Source organism: Lissotriton vulgaris, chromosome 8 (genome assembly GCF_964263255.1).
Source record: "Lissotriton vulgaris chromosome 8, aLisVul1.2, whole genome shotgun sequence".
Taxonomy (NCBI): domain Eukaryota; kingdom Metazoa; phylum Chordata; class Amphibia; order Caudata; family Salamandridae; genus Lissotriton; species Lissotriton vulgaris.
The window spans coordinates 1,132,790,897-1,132,800,747 of record NC_141696.1 but is presented as its reverse complement, the minus strand read 5'-3'; positions in this window follow the sequence as shown (position 1 = coordinate 1,132,800,747).

The following is a 9,851-nucleotide window of genomic DNA, read 5'->3' as shown; positions in this document are numbered from 1 at the left end:
TGTTCTGCACGGATCTCCCCTCTATAGCCACTGCCTGAAAGGGATTTATAATCTCCATGATTATTGGGTAGTGATCGCTAAGAGGGGTATCAAGGGTCCAGCACCTTTTGACCATGGGTCTGTGCCTAACGGAAGTTATTACAAAATCTATTATAGACAGAACACCCCTGCCATTAAACGTAGGGACAAAGGGGAGCTCTATTTGACCAATTTCATTTGCGTACCCTAGATCTTCAGTGAAGAATCTCATTTAATAGGTCTCCACAGATGGAATGTTTAAAGTGTGTTAACTCAGTATCCGGGTCCAACATAAGCCCACATACTCCTTTCTGGCTTTTTTTACATATGGTACAGTTAAAATCACCCCCCCAAACATCCCTAGCATTTTTCTGTTTCTTTACCTAGATCATTATCTAGCATCTTAAGAGTCAGTTCCAGGTCAGCAGGAGGGATATTATTATAAAAATGTATAATTAAAAGACACAGTTCCTTGCTTGCATCAATCCGCACTAGCGGGTAATGTGGTTTGTAGGCAGAAAAGTGGATCTTCTTACAGTTTAAGGAGTTAGATACAAACGTCGTTAGTCCCCCTTTAGCCCTACCGTGGTGAACCTCTACTGCAGATGTAAACAGTGTTTTATAGCCTGGAAGATGGAGGGGTTCTAAGGTCCAGGTTTCCTGTAGACAGAGAATCCCTATCTCTTCTATTGTTTTTAACCAGATGGGATTCGATGATTTGGACCTGAGCCCTGCCACATTCCAGAACATTATGCTAACAGTTTCCCTGTTTAGTGAGTTAACTGCTAAGCATTGGCCCATATCTACAACTGGGTTATTAATAATAATGGTTCCCATTCCCTGGGAGGATGGATACGCCGGAGCAACAGTGGGGGGGATTACAAGAGTGGGAATAAGAGGAGAACTGATGCTAGATGTTACACCAAGACCATTGTCAGAAATGACTGGGTTTGAATCAGATGATACACCAAGTCCATTGTCAAAAGTGACTGGGTTTGAATCAAGGGCTGAGAGCAGTCAATCAACCCCGTCCAGTCCATTGATACAATTAAATCGGTTGTAGTCATAAAAAGGTGTCTCCGGAGGTCGGTAAACCGGTCGTGCAGCATACCCCCGGTATCTAGCTCTCCGTTCAACCCTCGTCCAATTGCCTTGTGATAAATCATGATGCATACGGGTAGGGGGGAAGAAAAAGGACACTGGCAAAGTCTGTATGGTAGAGTCAGGTGATCTGTTTGACCCAGCACATATGTGTGAAACTGTCCTGGGATCTCGAAAACTCACCATGATACAGTCCCCTATTATTGTTTTTCTAGTTTTCCCCAGCCACGGTACCCTTCTCACCATTATAATTTCATTGTTGAGATGGGCCGGAAGGGATCTGTTCCAGTTCAACCATTTGATAATTTTTCTTTTAAGTGAGTGGAAGTTCTCACCTTCGCCCACTTCAAGAGGAGGAACACCCGCTATAACCACCGTAAAGCTTTTAGCCTCAGGCGGCAAGTCGGGTCTCCGTGGTCTGGGGGCAGGCTTCTCAGGGAGTAGGTGAGCAATGCTATCATTTGGTATAGCCCCAGAGGTAGTCACAGGGGGAACTGGGCCTACTTGTTGTAGAGATGGAATATTAGGTTTCCTAAATGGTGTTGGGGCTAAGTTGGCCATGAGTGGTTGCGGAAGGGGGACAGCAGAAATAACCAAGGGAAGTCCCGCATTAACTGAAAGGTTTTGAGTGTTAGGGGGACATTTAGGAGGGGGATTAGACTCAAGAGGTCTGCCCTGTTTAATAGCCGATGTTTTCAGGCTACTTATAGTTGCCTCCAAAATAGTGAGTCTGATCTCCACTTTCTTCAAGCTCTCACTGATGGGCAGAAGCAGTGATCTAAGTAAAAATTCTATATTCCCCATAGAAGTAACGGGGGGGGGATATATTAGGTGGATTATCCCCTGGGACGCTAACAGGATCAGTGGTATTAGTACCCTTAACAGGAGCAGCATTATGCACATCCAATATTAACCCATCAGAAATGGAAGGGAGCTTAGGTGCTTTTCTGAAGTCGGAATGGGGGATTTTGGTCTTGCCCTGCCCTCCCCTCAACTTCCTTCTACGCTTGTTTGGTGGTGGGCCATGCACCTCTGCCACAACTATTTGCTTCGGCTTAGTTTTCCTTATTTTAACTACAGGGGGCGTTTGAGTGACTAAATCAACAGCCATACTGCTGAGACTGGGGGGGGGGGGATGACATCAGAGGTCTGCTCAGTGGATAAGCAAAGGTTAGGAATACCATCCCGCAATAGAAGAGGGACGCCTTCTTGGGATAATAGATCCTGGCGAATTTTAAAGGAGCCTCCCTCTTGGGAGATAGGATAAGGAATAATATCACTAAGAGGCCTATTTTTCATATTCTCAATAGAGCGGCGGCGCTCCGCCCTGCGCTCCGCCAAGGAGGTTTCTTTATCCCCTTCACCCTGTGCCCGTGTAAAATAGTCACCCAGAGTCCCATTTCTAACTCCTCCCACCTTCGCTGGTGTTCCCTCCATAGCCGGTGATGGCATGTCCAATACCTATATCAAGGTCCATGAAAAAACAAAGAAGTGCAGGCGAAAGAGAGTAGGCCCAGCCCGGCCTCCTTCGGCCCCTGACGGCCACAGACGGTCCCGCCCTTGTCCCGGGCTTCTCCCGTGCAGCGGGACTAAAGGGTCCAATAAGTAGGGCTGGGAGTGTGAAAGGGAGGAGTAGGCAGGGAGAGCGGCCCAGGTGCTGCAAATCCGGGCAGGCGGGCGCTCCTGGGAATGGTAGTCCCGGCGCTCGCTCTCGCTCGCAGCCCCACCTTCACAAACACACCTCCTTCAAAGTATTCCGGCAAGGTCCGTAGTTGTCAGCAAGGAACCCCCCATGAAGCCCCCACGAAGCGGGACCCGCGAGAGGTAGGATTTAGGCAACAGCTCACAGTCCCAGCGATAACTGCAGAAAACAGCAGCTCTTTCAAGATCCACGTAATTTTGCATCCCTTAACTATCGCTCATCCTCAGCTTGAACCAACCTCTGGAAAATAGTTTGCACTCTCTCTGCCTCACTCTAGACCTACTCTGAGAATTCTACAATATCAAACCACTTGGCCCTCTTCCTCCCAACAGAGATGTCAATCCCTCGTCTGAACAATCATGCTGCATCCTTGACAACCAGTTATAGCAGTTATAGTGTCATGGTTTCAAAATATCATCAGCGACAAAATCATGAACGCCTGCACCAAGAGTATTAGTGTTACCTCTGTCCAGTGGATTAGAATCAAAATGTTGGATGTCTTTCGCCAGCATGGGATCTTTCATAAATTCCCCTGCTTGAATCATTTCTAGTTGTTGAACTTGAAATCCCATGATTACTTTTAAACATCAGTAATGATACTGGCATGCCTATAAGGCCTGAATACTAAGCACATTTAGTAACCTAACCACTGCATTGAAAAGGAAGGAAACTGCAAACAGGTGAGCGTAAACTGAACTCTTGAGGCCACCATACTATACCACACATTATGTGGGAAGAGCTTCTCTTCAGACTCTGCCTTACACTGGGTAAACTCCAAACCCTTTGACAGCCACCCTCTGCAATCTCTGTGGTGTTTCTGGTTATTGTGTGTGAAACGTCTGAAGGATAAAACAACTTTAATGTTGTATTTCATACACAAAACCCCTCCAAAGATACCACATCTTCTGGAGACGACTCTGAGAAGTATTCTTCCTAAGCTCTATGAAAAGACAGACAAAGAGGTAAATTACAATCTTCTAATTTTGCGTTTCCTGAAAAATCAGCATCTTTTGATGATGTCCCCTACCTCCATTGAACCTACTAGGATGTTGGTGAACAAGCTGAAGAAACCCTCTAAATCCTTATTGAGAGAAGGAAAAGACACTGTCTTTCCATCAAAAAAACAGTCCTGGGGCCGTATTACAGATGGTGCCCCGGGGGCGCACAAGTGTTTGCGCCCGCTTTGGGCACTTTGGTATTATAGAAGGAGAAGAACCGACGCTTGTGCGGCCCCTTCTATAATACCGATATTGCTGACGCACTTAATGCGCCAGTGCTATCAACAGAGGGCGTTCCCTCATTTGCATAGGGGCGTGCCCTATGCAAATGAGGGGATTCCTTTGACTCTGCGCCAGTGTCATATTACAGACAGGGGCACATAGACATAGAAGCCTGCAGAAGGCGCACTGACAGTCACAGATTGCACCCGCCTGCAAAGGGGTCTCTAAACCCCTATGAAAGTGCAGACGGGTGCCGCCTGCACTGTGAGAACATGAAGCAGCTGTTCTGTGTTTTCACATGAATGCGCTTCCCCCAGGGCAGCACAAGTTTGTGGCTGCCCTGGTGGCAAAGCATACACCATAATGAGGTGCAATATCACTGTTTGCTCCTGGCGCTCCTTTTGAAAGGTGCGCTGGGCACAAACAATGATAATGTGTAACACTGCCCCAGGACTGTGTCATCCACAGTCTACTTGTCCAGGCCTGCTGCTTCGGTAGCCACCTCGTCAGTCACCATTCTTCAGTTGTAGCAGCTCCTACTGTCAAGTTACCTGTTTAACTCGTTGGTCCATGCCTGTGCCATGGCCCCCCTGGCAGTGTTCACCCAGTCAACATCACCTGTCTCATCAATGGATAAGAGAAGCAATAGGATGTACACTATGAAGATGCGCATCTGTATTTCCATGATTCTGAGTATCGAAACTAGCATTATGGGGAACCTTCTTATGACCACTACCATGGGAAACTACTCATACCATGAACCACCAATGCTCTGTCCTCCCATAGACTTCATAAGAGATCTCCTGGGTTATTGGTTCCTGCTTCCTTGAAGGGGGACATTGTGTTCTAGGCATGTAGGTTGCTGAATTCATATCTGTGCATAGATCGCCGCCTAGTGTTGGGTCCGGAGGATTGCACTTTGTTGTCTTGGAAGAGTCTTCGAAGTATCACGAGATAGGTGACTCCTCCCCTGGACTACAGTGCCCAGGGCATCCTCTCCATCCTCAGATTGTTTTTCTCCGCCATTGGGTTCGGATGTTATTCCTACACTCCAACTTCGGAATCGAAACAAAACTTTTATAAAGGCCAAAAAGCCTTCGAATTCGACGGTATTGTTCTTGCTCAGTACCTCTTGACTCGATAAACCTTTCCATCTCGAATCGGTCGTTGACGCGGGCCGTTGGGCCTTTTCGACGCCACGTGGGCCTGCTGTCGATGGAAAGGAGCCTGTTTAAAAGATGCCCACAATGCCACTCAAAGTTCCCGCATACTGACAAGCATCAAGTATGCAACAAGTGCCTTTCTCCAGACCATAAGGAAGAAACCTGCCCAGCCTGCGCCCAGTTTCGGTCAAAGAAAACCATACGGAATCGACAGGCCGCTAGGCAAGAGATGCAGCGGCAGGCACCGGAACCGGTCAACATCTTCGATGATGACCAAGAACTTCAAGAAGCTCCAGATTCTGACCTAGAGATCGTCACCGTCGAGGACTACACGGACTCCGATGACGAGATCCCACCGGGGCAAATCGTGAGTACACTGCCCCGACACCGATTACCCCGTTACCAAAGGCTCCGGTCGAGGCATCGCCAAAAGACCTTAGCCAAGATCCAAAAAAACATTCGCCAGCCCCACCATCCGGCTCGGCTCCGAAACTGAAACCTTCAGAGACCCCTGGGCCAAGTACCGCGATCCCAAAGAAGGTTCCAGAGCCTAAAAAGGTCGTCGACCCGAAGGCCATCGACCCAAAGAAAATCGTACAGCCCAAAGGCGTCGATCCAAAACACAACGTCGAACCGAAGAAGGCCCTGCAGCCTAAAAGCGTCGACCCCCAAGAAAACCGTCGACCCGAAAAAGGCCGTCGAGCCGAAGGGCGCCGACCCGAAACAAGCCGTCGAGCCCAAAAAAGACGCCAAGCCGAAGGGCGCCAACACAAAAAAGGACGTCGACCCGAAAAGGCCGGCTGTGCGAAAAGTCGCCGAACCAAAGAAGGTCGCCGACGGGAAGGGTGCCGTATCGTATCCTATAATCCGGCCGGAGAAGGCTATCGACCCGAAGACCAGTGCTCCAAAAACACCAGTCGATCCTACAAAGTCCATCGACTCTGGGAAGGACAGTCACCCAAAAAAGCTTGTCGAGCACAAGAAACGTGTCGAACCGAAAGACCCGTCTACCCAAAAACACTCGTCGACCTGAAAATAGGGCCGAGCCGAAGAAAAGCACTAAGGCACCAAAAGTCGTCGAGGCAGAAGGTGTTGTCGACCCAAAAAATTCACAACCAAAAACAGTGGAGGAAGAACTCTTCCATCTTGATCCAGCAGACGACCAGGCAAAAATATATATTAATCCAGAGACTGGTAAATTGACAATACTGCACAGGACTCTCATTCCCCTATTCCACTAAAAAAGAAGGACTTTAGGACTTCTCCAACTAGACCCTTCATTCCATTCTATCCCATTATGTCTACTACTCCTTTTCCTTCTTACTTTCCTTCTCACTATAGAGACAATGAGGGGAACACAGGGGAGGATCCTCAGCCTGATTATCATTATCCACAGGATCCTGAGCCTCAAAATGAACCATGGGAGGAGCCAACTGACCCTTATAACACCCATCTCATCCCAGATGTCTCTTCTTATCCAACTAAGCTTTCACCTACTGATGACACCATAGTCTTCAACCAATTAATAGACAGGGCAGCACAGTACCACAATGTAGATATGCACAATGACCCTGTAGAGGAAGACTTCTTATTTGACACCTTCCCCACTTCAGAAAAAAGTGTCAGAACACTTCCTATGCTAAAGGGAGTGTTAAAACACGCACCTGACATATTTAAGGGTAGCATCACAAACGCCTCCATCAAATGTGCGCTTGATGCAGCAGACACCGCAGCCAGGTCTATAAACACTAGTGTTTTACTAACACGACATGCCTGGCTGTGTGTTTCGGGCTTTAAAAACGAGGTGCAGTCCACCATCCTTAATCAGCCAGTCAACCAAGACTTCCTTTTGGGCCCTGCTGTCGACACCATTTTAGATAAAATGAAGAAGGACACAGAAACCGTAAAATCAATGGGAGCATTGCAGTTTCAGCAACACAGAAGTTCCTTTCATCGCTCCTCATACAGGGCGGCTACTAGAGGCAATACTTCCCAAACATCATCATCATACAAGGCAACACACAAAGTTCCTTTACTAAGAACTCCAACAGAGGAGGTTATCGGGGAAACCACAATAAGGGTAGAGGACGTGGAGGCAATAATACCAGAGCCTCCACTGCCACAAAACAGTGACTTCATCACACTACCTCCGGACCACCTAACACCGGTCGGAAGCAGACTCCAACAATTCCTATCTGTCTGGAACGCAATTACCACAGACAGGTGGGTGAGACAAATTATCCAGTATTGTTATTGCCTGGAACTCGCTTCTACCCCCCCCCCCCCCCCCCAAAGCATACCACCCAGACACCGTCCTTTGTCCAAAGAACACATCACCCTGCTACAACAAGAGGTGTAATGCATGCTGGAAAAGGGAGCCATAGAGCCAGTCCCTTTCCAACATCAAGGGACAGGAGTATACGCCCTATACTTCCTTATTCCCAAGAAGGACGGTTCCCTCAGAACAAGATTGGACCTCAGAACCCTAAATCAATACATACTGTCAGAGCACTTCCACATGATCACACTACAGCAAGGGCTCCCGCTACTACAGCAAGGAGACTTCCTAGCAACATTGGACCTCAAGGATGTGTATTTTTACATACCCATCCATCCAGCTCACAGAAAATATCTCAGGTTCACAATAGAAGGTCAACACTACCAATTCAAGGGCTTACCCTTCGGGGTAACCACAGCTCCAAGAGAGTTTACAAAATGCTTAGCGACAGTAGCGGCACATCTCAGGAGACCACACATTCATGTGTTTCCATATCTGGACGATTGGCTAATACAAGCAAAATCGTACCTACACGTGCAGAAAACACGTCCCAAACACTCCAGCTGCTACACAGCCTAGGCTTCTCTATAAACTACCCAAAATCGCATCTGCAACCGTCCCACATTCAACAATATCTGGGAGCCACTATAGATACCTCAGTGGCAAAAGCATACCCAAACCTAGCGAGGATAGCCAGCATGCAGATTCTCATTCACAAATTTCAGTCACAACACTCTCTGCCAGCACGAGCCTTCATGCAGCTCATAGGCATGATGGCCTCCTGCATATTCATTGACCCCCTTGCCAGACTTCAAATGCGTCCATTGCAGGAATGCCTAGCACGGCAATGGAACCAGGCTCAAGGACAACTAAAAGACCTAGTGTTGGTGGACAGACGCGCTCACAACTCTCTGCAGTGGTGGAACCCACAAAACCTTTCCAAGGGGAGACTGTTCCAAGAGCTGGTTCCACAACTAGTACTAACAGCGGACGCATCACTGACAGGCTGGGGAGCCCACCTCCTTCACTACACAGTCCAAGGGCTCTGGACAACCAAGCAAAAGAAACTGCATATCAACCAACTAGAGTTGTTAGCGATATTCCTAGCCCTGAAAGCATTCCAGAAATACTTGTACAGCAAGACTGTGTTGATCCGGACGGACAACATGACCGCAATGTACTATATCCAAAAACAGGGAGGAACACACACTCCACAACTGTCCCACTTGGCACAGAGCATATGGAAGTGGGCAATTCCAAAAGACATCTTTCTCCTAGCAGAACACTTTCCAGGGAAACACAATCAGATAGCAGACCTGCTCAGCAGGCACAATCAACAACTACACGAATGGGAGATTCACCTCCAAGTTCTCCAACCATTCTTCAAAGAGTGGGGTCACCCAGAAATAGACCTGTTTGCCACAAAAGAAAACTCGAAATGCCAGTACTTTGCTGCCAGGTTCTCACATCCATTGTCACAGGGCAATGCGATATGGATTTTTTATTTTTTATTTTTATTTATTTCAATTTATATAGCGCGTTATAACCCAGGGGTCTCTAAGCGCTTTATCAGGGTCCAAACATCGAGTACTGTGGAGGACAACTGTTCATAAAAAGTTACAGATCACCCCATGCTTGCTGGAAAAGCACTGTTTTTAGTTTTTTTCGGAAGGCCAACAAATTAGTCTCCTTCCGTAATTCAATTGGCAGCTTATTCCAGGCTGTTGGGAGCAAATATGAAAAGGCACGTCCACCTACTGTGGCCAATCTACAACGTGGTTGAATAAGAAGAGAGGCGTCAGCAGATCGAAGTGTCCGTGCTGGGCTATAGGGGATAAGGCGAGATTTCATGTACATTGGAGCCTTACCGTACAGGGCTTTGTGAACAATGCACAATCCTTTGAACGTCACCCTTTGCTTAACCGGCAGCCAGTGCAGTTCTTGCATAAGGGGAGCTGCATGAGTATTCCTTGGCTTTTTAAAGATGAGCCTAGCAGCGTCGTTCATGACAACCTGCAGCTTGTTCAAGAATTTTTGTGGCAGTCCTATATATAGCGAATTGCCATAATCTAGCCTAGCCAGGATCGTGGCGGAGACCGCTCGCCTCAGAGTGGAAAAGGACAACAAAGGTGAAACTTTTCTAAGTTGTCGGAGGAGGCCGACGCAGGTCCCTACCACCGTCCTCACTTGTTTTTGCATAGACAGCCTGCCGTCCACCTGGATGCCTAAACTCTTGACCACAGCAGCTAGTTCCGGAGGTGACCCTAATTCTCTTGGCCAGAAATCCTCAATCCATGGGTTCCCTGCGATAGTGATTGGCAGTACCTCGGTCTTACCCGGATTGATTTTTAATGAATTTCTGGACATCC